This window comes from Bos javanicus, chromosome 3 (genome assembly GCF_032452875.1).
Source record: "Bos javanicus breed banteng chromosome 3, ARS-OSU_banteng_1.0, whole genome shotgun sequence".
Classification (NCBI taxonomy): Eukaryota; Metazoa; Chordata; class Mammalia; order Artiodactyla; family Bovidae; genus Bos; species Bos javanicus.
In genome coordinates, this window is record NC_083870.1 from 31,958,609 (window position 1) to 31,971,660 (window position 13,052).

Consider the following 13,052-nt stretch of genomic DNA (forward strand, 5'->3'; position numbering starts at 1 on the left):
AATATCATTAATTACATGAATACATATTCAATAGGAAAAATGAAAATTAAAATGCAAAACAAAACATATATATAGCAAAAGTTAACAGAACCAAAGGGAAACCTAGTCAAACAAAAAATCAGGATTAGATTTTAACAAATTCAATAACTGAGAGAAAAGGAAGACAAAGTCAGTAAGGATATATTAAGGATTTGACCAAATAATGAATCAACTTAATTCAGATGACATATATAAAACAACACACCCCAAACCCAGCAACTGCAAATTACACATTTTTCTAAATTGCATATGGATCATTTATTAGAACAGACAATACTGGGCCATAAATCAGGTTTAAACAAATTTCAAAGGACTGAAATCATACAAAGTGTACATTCTGACCATAATGCAATTAAATTAGGAATCAATACAAAAATATAATTATATAATCTCCAAATGTTTTTAAGTTAACACAATCCTAAATAATATACAGGTCAAAGAAGAAATCAGATGGAAAGTAAAGGATCAGAGCTAAATGATAATAAAAATATATATCAGCAAAAATTATAGCTAAGTATTTGATTATCACTGTAAAATAAGTACAAAAATCTGAAAATAAAACTGTGATTATCTCAACCTTTTAGTTTGGGAGAAGACAGAAAGGAAGGCATGTTAAAAGTCTTTCTCTTCTTGGGAAGAGCATAAAGATACTGAGCCTCTCTTTTTCCATATACTGAAAAAATATAAATAAAGCATGAAAAATATAATATCAATAACTAAATCACATATAACTTAAAAATCACTAGAGGAAAAACAAGCACAGAAAACTTGACCAGTGCCAGAATCACAAAGTGAAAACTAAACAACACAAAAGAAAGGTAAAGAAAAGAGTATAGGAATAAGACAAAATAAATCAGTAATCCCAATAAAAAGAAATCCTAAATCCTAATTCTGCAAACCACAAATGATACAACTTTATTCTATGCAGATTATGATGACAAACTTAGAAAACAATACACTTTTCTTGCATGTAGCAAATCTTCTAGCATGCTCTATTACTAGCTGGCTTTGTCTTTTCTTGTTAAATACTGAATTCAGTATTTTAGCAATACTGAATTCAGTATTTAACAACAGAATGCCTGAACTACACAGTAAGCGTTTCTTTTGTGGCAATTCACTCTAAAAACATCTCTAGATACAGTCATCTGTTCCTTTGAACTCTATACTCACTAAACAGAGTACATTCCATTTCTGGATAATTTTACATTGCTGTTTCTCTGTACTGGCTACTTGTTGGGCCCCTGCCTCTGATGCTAAACAGTATAAAGAGAACTCTCCCAGGCTACGCTCCTTCAAATATTTGAGGACAGCTATTTCCCCAACCATAACCTCTTTTTCAATAAGCAGTCCTATTCCTTTTTCAAATGATGGTTTCAAAATCTGTATTCATTCTGTTTCCTCTGCAAAAGTTTTAGGTCTTCAGTTTAGTTCAGTTCAGTCACTCAGTCATCTCCGACTCTTTGTGACCCCATGAACTGCAGCATGCCAGGCCTCCCTGTCCATCACCAACTCTCGGAGTTCACTCAAACTCATGCCAATCGAGTCGGTGATGCCATCCAGCCATCTCATCCTCTGTCATCTCCTTCTCCTCCTGCCCCCAATCCCTCCCAGCATTAGAGTCTTTTCCAATGAGTCAACTCTTTGCATGAGGTGGCCAAAGTACTGGAGTTTCAGCTTTAGCATCAGTTCTTCCAATGAACACCCAGGACTGATACCTCCTTTAGAATGGACCGGTTGGATCTCCTTGCAGTCCAAGGAACTCTCAAGAGTCTTCTCCAACACCACAGCTCAAAAGCATCAATTCTTCGGCACTCAGCTTTCTTCACAGTCCGACTCTCACATCCATACATGACCACTGGAAAAACCATAGCCTTGACTAGACGAACCTTTGTTGGCAAAGTAATGTCTCTGCTTTTCAATATACTATCTAGGTTGGTCATAACTTTCCTTCCAAGGAGTGTCTCTTAATTTCATGGCTGCAATCACCATTTGCAGTGATTTGGGAGCCTAGAAAAATAAAGTCTGACACTGTTTTCACTGTTTCCCCATCTATTTCCCATGAAGTGATGGGACCAGATGCCGTGATCTTCGTTTTCTGAATGTTGAGCTTTAAGCCAACTTTTTCACTCTCCTCTTTCACTTTCATCAAGAGGCTTTTTAGTTCGCCTTCACTTTCTGCCATAAGGGTGGTGTCATCTGCATATCTGAGGTTATTGACATTTCTCCCGGCTTTAGGTCTTACATTCTCTTAAAAGTAATATATGCTAATTAGTACTATTAGCAGGCATTATGAAAAGGCTTATAATAAAAAGAGCAGTCACTGTATCTCCTTGTGTGTGTGCGTGCATCTGTGTGTTAGTCATTCAGCCATGCAGAACTCTTTGTGACCCCATGGACTGGAGCCTGCCAGGCTCCTCTGTCCATGTGATTTTCCAGGCAAGAATACTGGAGTGGGTTGCCATTTCCTTCTCCAGGAGATCTTCCCGACCCAGGGATCGAACCTGGGTCTCTCACATTGCACCCAGATTCTTTACCATCTGAGCCATCAGGGAAGCTCTAAACCTTAACCTATTTCCAACTTCTAGTTCTTTCTCTGAGTGTTCTCCATACTTCTGAGTAAGATATTTATACTCCTATCTCTTGATTTTTAGTTTTAGATATTGCTATTATGGTAGGTGAGAATTCTAGCTCTCTTAACACAGAGCAAAAGAATATACTAAGATTACATTTCCTTTTTCATATAATATGTGTTTATTCTAGAATTGTCTACCAACATTTTCTACCCAAACTTGCCAGATAATCTATCAATATCATACCCTTCTCTCCCCTGCTGCCGTCAAAATCCTTCCTGGAGCTTGCTGTAATCTGTACCAGCTGTTCTCTAGGCCTGCAGATGTCTATCAGTCTAGGACTTTGTTATGTGTTGGTGTGCTTCAAAGTGCCTATCTACAGAGGTTACCACCACTAATTCTTCTTTTCTTTTGTCTATGGTTTTATTTTCCCCAACACCACAAAGGAATGCAGTTCCAATATTATCATATCTCACAAATTTTCAAGAGAAGCTAGAATTCTAACGTTTGGGAAAGCTTCCAGTTTAAGCTGGGAAATTAAACTCAAATTATTTGTGTGTGTGTTTACACACACACACACACACACACACACACACACACACATATATAAAAAAATATGGAGAAGGCAATGGCACCCCACTCCAGTACTCTTGCCTGGAAAATCCCATGGACAGGGGAGCCTGGTGGGCTGCAGTCCATGGGGTCGCGAAGAGTCAGACACGACTGAGTGACTTCACTTTCACTTTTCACTTTCATGCATTGGAGAAGGAAATGGCAACCCACTCCAGTGTTCTTGCCTGGAGAATCCCAGGGACGGGGGAGCCTGGTGGGCTGCCGTCTACAGGGTCTCGCAGAGTTGGACACGACTGAAGTGACTTAGCAGCAGCAGCAGCATATATAAATATATATATATGTATATATATTTTTAATTGGAGTATACTTGCCTTACAATGCTGTGCTGGTTTCTGCTGTAGAACAATGAGAATCAGCTATATGCTTACATATATTCCCTCCCTCCTGAGCCTCCTATCCCTTCTAGGTCATCACAGAGCACTGAGGTGAGCTCCCTGACCACTATTATTTCTACTGCTCCTCCAGAAAATAAGGAAGTTGTCCCTATAAGTCAGCATCTTTTTTAAGTACACTGTCTAAATCAATTGAACAGTGTGAATATGAACTACAGGGCTGGTGACAATATTTTTTTAAAGAGAAAGAAAGAAAACACTATAGATCATTTTCAGTACTGTGTCATTACTTTTTTGAACCAGCATCGAAAACTTAAAAGAAGAAAAGCTTTTAAAAGCACAATGTCTCCACTGCTTCTCAGGTTCTTACATTTCTTTGAGGGCTTCCCAGGTGGTGCTAGTGGTAAAGAATCTGCCTGCCAATACAGGAGACATAAGAGACATGGGTTCAATCTCCGGGTCAAGAAGACCCCCTGAAGGAGGGCATGCCAATCCACTCCAGTATTCTTGCCTGGAGAGTCCCGTGGACAGAGGGGCCTGGTGGCTACAGGTCACAGGGTCACAATATCTCACAAAGAGTGGGACTGAAGCGACTTGACACAGTACATTTCTTTACTAAATGACACTTCCTTCTTTATATATTAAAAAGGATCATAAATACTACCATTCTAAAAGAAACTCATTCATCAATTATCCCCAAACAAGTTTTTACTAAAATTTTTAATAAATTATGACTGAGACAATTATTCCATTCGTTGTACCCTTGATATTCTCTACAAATTCAAAGTAAAGGATTAAAATGTTTAATCCAACCATATTACTTTATCAAGAGTAAAATTTCTGGCAAATTTGACCAGTGGTCTTGAAAGACTTAATACTAGTATGCAACAAATGCAATAATCTACCATTTGAAGTTATTCCTTAAAAAATGTGTTAGTAAGTATATATGTTTCGTTTACAATAATCTTTGTAGCATCTGTAGTTACATCTCTTTTATTATGGTCTCTCTTCTGATGCATCCTAGTAGATCTGTTAATTCTATTAGTCTTTTTCTAAAAATCAACTTTGGCTCTGTTGACTCTTCATTGTTGGCTTCTTTTATATTTCTTTAATATCTACTTTTATGTCTATTATTTCCTTCTTTTCTTTATTCTGTCCTTTTTCTAATTTAGATTGAATGCCTGGCTCTTTCATTTTCAGCCTTTCTTCTTTTCCAATGAGTATCTCAGAGCCTCAATCTGGGATCTCTTTCTTCTACCCAAAGTGTATCTTTTAGAATTTCTCTTAATGATATTCTACTGGTGGTAAAACATTTTAATTTTTCTGAAAACTTTATGTACCTACATTCTTAAAAGATATTTTAACTTTAATAGTTATTTATTCTCAGCACACCACAGTTATTCTTTTCTTTTGGTTTCAGTTTCAATTTTTCCTTTTAATAAACTAGTCTAATAGTAGATCTTTTGAAGGTAATCTGTCTTCTCCTTCAGACTATTCCTGATTTTGTGCAAATTTAACTATGACATGTTTAGGTATTGGTTTTTCCTCTCCTGTTTAGGATACACTTCTTGAATTTATGCCTTTTTGAAATTTTAGAAATTCTCAATTATAAACTCTTCAAATATTATTTCTACTCGACTTTTCTTCACATCTGTATTCTGCTTTGATAACTGTTAGATCTTATGCTTTTCTTGTATTGGTTAAGGTTAATATGAGACTGGGCTGATACAGTAAGAGATTCTACTATGGCTTAAACAAAATTCAAATTTTTTTCCTCTCTCACGTGACAGTAGAAAGGGACAGTTCAGGACTGGTTTGGCAGCTCAGCAGTCTGAGAGCTGAGCTCTTGTATCTTGTTGCTCTGTCATCCTTAGAGTACTGCCCTGTGCCACAGAGCTAAACAGTCCACTACCATGCCCACATTCCAGTCTATGGGAAGGAAGAGGATGGAGCTGGCGCATCTCTCTTCTTACAGGCATAAACCAGAAAGCTAAAACCTATGCACACAGAACTTCTACTTGCATCCAAATTGCTGAAACTGACACACAGTCAGAAAGACACTGAGATGGAAGCTATAGCTGGAGAGCAAAGCTTCCGACTAATAGTGATTACTCAGATGGAAAAAGAAATCAAGGGAATTTAGCAATCTCTGCCCCAATTTTCAAATTCTCTTTTCTTCTCTTACATATGCTTTATCTGTGTCTCTGCATTTTGCTTAATTTATTTTTCAGGTCATCTTCCAGCTCATGAATTCCCTAATCTATTGTTAAACCTATCTATTGAATTTAAAACTTGTATTTGTATTTTTCATTTCCAAAAGTTCTTTTATTCATTTTTTCTCAAAGCCATTGGTAATTGTTCATAGTCATTCTCCTTCTCACAGCATTACGGTGAAATGTTCAGAAGTCTGAACTTAGGATCCATACTGCCTGACTAGAATCCTGCTCTACTATTTACTAAACTCTGACTAGAACACTGACTACGAAGAATCTGGGAATGACACTATTAAACAGAATATGGGAGACTATCACTCTATCCAAAAATATTCCCTAAAAAAAAAAAAAAAAAAGGAGGGAATACCTATCTTCTTTTAGCAACAGAGTAAATCATCATAAAGTACATCAGAGTGGACCGCTTTTTATATGTAGTATAATCTACTTAGATGAATATTCTTCAGCAACTGTTATCATTACAGGCAAATAAAGCATTTGTAAACCATGAAGAAAATTTTATAGGCAGTGACTAATACTTTCTATGTTGCCCCCAAAAGATTTTTCTTTAAAAGATAAGTCTTACTAAGTTAACTTTACTAATCTATGCTAAGTATATCAATTATAGAATCCTGATGTCAGAATCTTGACATTTCCATAAATAGAGATATTTACTCTAATGTTATTCCCTTAAGGGCACTGCCATATAAATTACATAACCATAATCTGAAAATTTAAGACTAACACTAAAGCAAGTCATAGCAAATTAAAAAAAAAAAACAAAAACATGAATTTAAAGAGGCTTCCCAGGTGGCGCTAGTGGTAAAGAATCTGCCTGTCAATGCAGGAGACATAAGAGACCTGGGTTCGATTCATGGGTCAGGAAGACCCCCTGGAGCAGGGCATGGCAACTCCAGTATCTTGTCTGGAGAATCCCATGGACAGAGGAGCCTGGTGAGCTACAGTCCATAGGGCTGCAAAGAATTGGACATGACTAAAGTGACTTAGCATGCATGCACATGAATTTAAAATAATTTCTAGAGCAAAACAGCATACCTGTCACAAATTTCTGAAATCTTTAGAGACTTCACTTCTTAAAACCAACAGAAATGTTGTGATCTCTCCTAGAAGGGAAAGTAAAACGATGTGACCAATAACCTCTATACAGCATTTTATCATGTACAAAGCTCTTTATGTTTTAGTTTACCATATCAAAACTGTATATGATTTCCCCCACTATAAAGATAAGGAAACCATCTAAGGTTTAACTTGAGTTAACGACTTACGTGCAAAGTAACTAGGAAGCTCTATTCAAACTTATCCTGACAGTAAATGCCATTCTCTTTCCAATGTATTCTGCTTTGTTACATAACAACAACAAAACAATATTAACAGCATATATTTACTGAGAACTTACCACATGCCAGGCACTACCATGAAAAATCCTCACAAAATGAGGTAGGTACTATAATTTGCCCAAACCACACATCCAGTAAGAGAATCCACACTTCAAACTTTGGCAGCCTGGATCCCAAGTTCACACTCTAAAACGCTAAATCACCTCTACTCTTATATGTGCATAGATACTTGTAAATACATGGAATACCTCTGGAAGGAAACTGAGGAATTAGGGGACAAGGAAAGATTTTTACTGTATGCCTTACATACATTTCTTGAAGGCAACAAAGGGGAAGGGGTTGGGGTAGGAATTCACTACAGATATGGAATTTCATGGGAAAAAAAGGTGTAGATTCAAGATAATGAAAAGCCTAATAAAAAAATTATTTTAAAAGAGTCCAGGTGGTTTGAGCATTTACAATGAACAGCTGGGATAAAGCTAGGGGGAAAGAATGAGTACATATGTGGTTTAAACAGTGATTAGGCTAGCAAGCTACCAAAGACCCTGTAAGATAAAAGACCTGAAATTTCCCTATCAGAGGAAGAAAGCCACTTAAGGTTTTTCAACAGATAATTCGAGGGAAAAAAAGATTAAAAAAAAAAAAATCTCCCAACTTCTATGAGAAGTGTGTAGGTAGGAACAAAGGATTGAGAAATTGGAGCAGGAAGTCCAGTCAGGAAAACAAAGAATGGGGCTGGAATTTGAGACACAGAGAGGGTTAGCCTTAAAGTAAGGGGACATAGTTCCGCAACACTGTTGTGAACACCAAGTCAGATAAATCATATATATAGCACTTAGCACAGTGCCTGGCTAAAAAACAACTACTACACTTTACTACTACTTCACTGCTTTACTACTGTAATTAGAGTTACTGGTATTTGGAAAAGAACTGTGGAAAGGTAATGCAACACAAGAGTGCACAGCACTGTCAGATTAGGAACCCCAAATCAGGAGGCAGCATAATAAAATTTACTGATTCTGAACTTTATTGAATTGAAGGGTCATCAGTTCTCTGAAAACTGTTAGCACACAGAGAGAAGAGGAGACAAAGGAACCCAAACTAAGAACCCCTGATCAAAAGAAACCCCTGGCATATCTGGATCCCTGTGTGAGCCTGGGAAAGTTATTTGTTAATATACAATTTCCTTATTAGGGAAACAAAGCTGGATTAAGATACTGGTTCCTGATAATTAAACAAAATAACATATTTTAAGTAGGTACAAAATGCTTAAAACATGGGAGAAGTTAAATGCTTTCCCCTCCTAAAGTAAAAACACAGTATCAACATTTTGGTTTGATGAAAACACTGCCACATTAGAAAACCACTGCTCAGATTCTAATTTACTAGTCTGTTTGCTTTAAGAACTTCAAATCTATCTTAGCATGGCCAGGTTGTCATGAATTTCTGATTTGCAGAAACTCTGAAGGTTCCTGTGGGCAGAGCATTGGCTCTGTGACAAGAAATAACACACACACAGACACCTTTGTCTTCAAAATTTCCTGTTGAGGACAGTCTTAGTCCTAACCAACTTCTTTATATTTGAGATAAGAGGAGTTCAGAAGAATATAATAAGGAAATTATTTAAAGCTTGCTTTCACGAGACAATCAATTTGATCAGGTCTAAAAACGGACCATTAAATAAGAACTAAACTTAATCAGGGGATATTGTGTTTTGTGTATAATGCTAAGAAATACACAAAAAATACATAAAATAAAAATCATTGCTCTAAATATGTCAATATGCTGCTTTTTCACCAGTAGTGTCAAATGCTAAGCTTTCATATAAAAGGGATAAAGTGGAAGCAGCAATGATTCTTGAGTGTACTATTCCCACCAAGACCCAAATTGGAGGTAAAATTACATGCAAAATTGGAATATAATTTGAGACAAATGCAAGATTTCAAAGAAGTTTTTTTACATTAAATTGAGAAAGTCTACCCCCAAAAGTCCTTGCCAAATTATTACCTAGGAATCTCCATTTTAATAAAAAATTTAGTAGACTCTGAAAAAAAATACATAAATATTGATTTTTAGTTTCTAGGATTTTTATATTGAAGAAGAGTAACACTGGGTGAGAGATTTCATTTTCTTGTAATGGAACCAAATGGGGATTCTATAAATGGGAGATCCTAATTTAGCAATTAAGAGTTATGAACTGCTGAACCACCTAGGTTTATAAATGGAATTCATGGTAAGAATCAGTTCCAAACATTCTTTTTTTGTATGGCCATGAAAACCCTAACAGATTAAGCTACCATAGGTTTATACCTAGATCACTGCAATAGCCTCTTATCGAGTCTCTTCACATCCAATTTTCCCCTCTCCACTCTTCCTCCCACAGTGAAAATAGAATGATCTTTATAAAAAAGACATATTTCATCATGTTAGTGACCCTCCTCCCAAATCCCTCCGGTTAAGATACTTTAGTGATCTGCCACCACCCTTTAGGATAAAGTCAAAATATGTTGACATGGCCTGCAAGAGTCTGCCACAGTTTGGTCCCTAATTCCCACACTAGCGTTATCTCACAATGTGCTCCCTCTTCGCTCTACATGCTCCAGCCGAACTGGCTTTATACCATTTTCTCCACTGTGCCATGCTCTCTCCTGACAGACAGTGGTCAGCTGGTAAACTATTCTGGAGAAAAATAAAGCATGAAAGGGGGTACAGGGAGTTCACAGGGCATGAAGATTTGTAGTATGAAAAAAGTGATATTCGAGTAAAGACCTAAACGCAATGGTAAAGAAGAGAGTCATGTGGACATCTGAAGGAAATGGCAAAGTCTTGAGGTGCCTGGTGACATCTATAGAGAAAGGAGGGCACCCTAATTGGAGGGCAATGATGAGAGGATTAGTAGGAGGTAAGGTAAGAGATGAAACAGCTAAATATGGGCTTTCAGGCCATAAGGACAGTGGCTTTTACTTGGTATGACAAGGTAAGTCACAGGATAGTTCTGATCAAAGGATGACAAGTTCCCACTGAAATTTTAGACAGATTTCTCTAATCTGTTGTGTGGTGAAAGGAAGGAGGAGATCAAGGGCAAAAGCAGGGAGAACTATTTGAAGGCAAATGAAACCCAGATGATGGCAACATGGACCAGTGGAAGTGGTAAGAATTAGTTATCTTCCAGATACATTTAAATACAGGGCCTAAAAGGAGTGAAGAGTTAGGAAGAAAAAAGCTACTAAACAATTAACAGAAGACAGATACCAAACAGAGAACATCAAGCAGGATAAACACCAAAAAATCTACACCTAGGAATATATTCAAACTGCAGAAAATCAAAGACAAAGAGAAAATGTTGAAGAAGCCAGAGGGGGAAAAACACAACTTCTAGAGGAGCAAGGATGAGAATTACATGAGATGTCTCTTCAGAAATTACACAAAAATGAGAAGAATAAAGTGAAATGTTTAAGCATTGAAAGAAAAAACCCCCACAAAGCTACAATTCTGTAAATCCAGCAAAATTATATTTCAAATGACAGAGAAATACAGACTTTCTCAAACAAAATTTCAGGGGAATCTGTTGTTTTATATATCTGCTCTGTAACAAATGTTAATAGAAGTTCTTGAAAAGAAGAGAAATAATTTAAGCCAGAAACTTGAAACCAAATAAGAATATATGAAGGTAAAATTAAATCTTTTATTTTTCTTGTTCTTAACTGATCTAACAGATAATAATTTGAAATAACAGCAGTAATGAATTAGATGATTACAGCTGATGGATAAATGAATGACAGCAATGTTATAAGGGATTTTAGGAACTGGAAATAACTGTTATAAAGTGCCTGTATTATCTGTGAGGTAGTATAGTGTTACATGAAACTAGACTTGGATTAGTTATAAATGTACATTTCAAATTCATGGGCAATCACTAAAAAAAAGTGTAACTGATATGGTAAGAGAAGAGAAATAAAAAATGCTCAATTAAAACCAGAAGGTAGCAGAAAAAGAGTAGAAGATAAGAAACAAGGGCAATGAACAGAAAACAGTCACACCTATGGTAGCTATTAATCCAGCTACATTAAAATCATTAGTCAAAAGTCTAAATACACCAATTAAAACAAAGAGGTGTCAGAGTAGATCAAGAAACCCACTTTGAATGTAAAGACACAGATTAAAAATAAAGAGGTGGAGCAAAATATACTCTGCTAATACTAATCAAAAGAAAGCTGGAGTAGCCATATTAAGTTCAGAGCAAGCTGACTTACGAGCAAGGAAAATTATCAGGGATAAAGAGAGGAATGTATAATGTATATTAGTATCCATAATGATAAAGTGGTCACTTCTCCAAGATATAGCAGTCCTCAAGGGCTTCTCTTGTGGCTCAGCTGGTAAAGAACCCGCCTGCAATGCAGGAGACCTGGGTTTGATCCCTGGGTTGGGAAGATCCCCTGGAGAAGGGAAAGGTTACCCACTCCAGTATTCTGGCCTGTAGCATTCCACGGACTGTGTAGTCCATGGGGGTCATAAAGAGTCAGACACAACTGAGCGACTTTCATGAATGAATGAATGAATGAATGTGTATGTGCCCAACAACAGTGTCAAAATACATGAGGCAAAAACTGACCAAAGAGCAAGGAAAACAGATGAATCTACCATTACAGCTGGAGAGGCTAACACCCCTTTATTAGTAATTGGCAGATACAGCAGCAGAAAACAGTAAGGACACGGCTGAACGGAACAACACTGCCAATCAATTGGACCTGACTGATAACTTTACAATACCTCATGAACAACAAGATATATATTATTTATAAGGGCATATGGAACATTTAAATAGATAGACCATGTGGGACTTCCCTGGTGATCTAGTGGTTAAGATTCGGCACTTGCAATGCAGAGGGTCAGCGTGGGTTTGATCCCTGGTCAGGGGAACCAGGATCTCATGTGCTAGTAGGGGGGCGGGGGAAAGACAGACCCCATAATCTAGACTATAAATAAGTCTCAGTAAATTAAAAGAAATTTAAGTCACACAAAGTATTTTTTCTGACCAGAGTGGAATCAATAATAGAAAGACATCAAGAAAATCCCCAAATATCCAAAAATTATAACATATCTCTAAATAATCCTTGATTCAAGGAAGAAATCAAAAAGGAAATTAGAACAGAATTAAAATACTAAACAAATGAAAATAAATATAACATATCAAAATTTGTAGCCCAGAAATAAACCCTTATATAAATGATCAAATGAATTTTGACAAAGGTATTAATACCATCCAATGAGGAAAAGGCAGTCTTTTCAACATATGTATTGGGAAAACTAGATATTCACATGCAAAAGAATTAATTGGACTCTGGCCTTACACTATATATGAAAATTAATTCAAAACAGATCAAAGACCTAAAGGTAAAAGCGAAACTATAAAACTCTTAGAAGAAAATAAAGGGGAAAGTTTCATGACACTGGATTTGGCAATTATTTTTTGGATATGACATCAGAAGTACAGACAACAAAAGCAAAAACTGATGAATTGGACTACATCAAAATTTAAAACTTCTGTGCATAAAGAGACACAACCAACACTTTAAAATGGCTACCTGGAAGAAAGTACTTGCAAATCATATATCTGATAAGGGCTTAATATTCAAAATAAAAACTGCTGAAACTGAACAACAACAAAAAAAGCCCAAACAAAATGGGGAAAGGACTTGAATAGACACTTCTCCAAAGATGATACACGGATGGATAATATATACATGTAAAGATACTCAACATTGCTAATTATTCAGTTCAGTCACTCAGTCATGTCCGACTCTGCGACCCCATGGACTGCAGCACACCAGGCCTCCCTGTTCATCACCAACTCCCAGTTTTTACTCAAACTCATGTCCATTGAGTCAGTGATACCATCCAACCATCTCA

At 36.6% G+C, this 13,052-nt stretch overlaps 1 protein-coding gene across 3 annotated transcripts in view; it reads right to left on the minus strand.

Moving 5' to 3' along the window:
* Window positions 1-13,052, minus strand: part of RAP1A (RAP1A, member of RAS oncogene family) — an 85,894-nt gene that overhangs the window by 33,724 nt on the left and 39,118 nt on the right. The window contains exon 2 of one of the 3 annotated variants that reach the window (XM_061410836.1): window positions 6,841-6,908. The exons of the other annotated variants lie outside the window; for them this stretch is intronic. The gene's annotated coding sequence lies outside the window, so the exon portion shown is untranslated. The remainder of the gene's footprint in view (window positions 1-6,840; window positions 6,909-13,052) is intronic. 3 annotated transcript variants of the gene reach the window in all.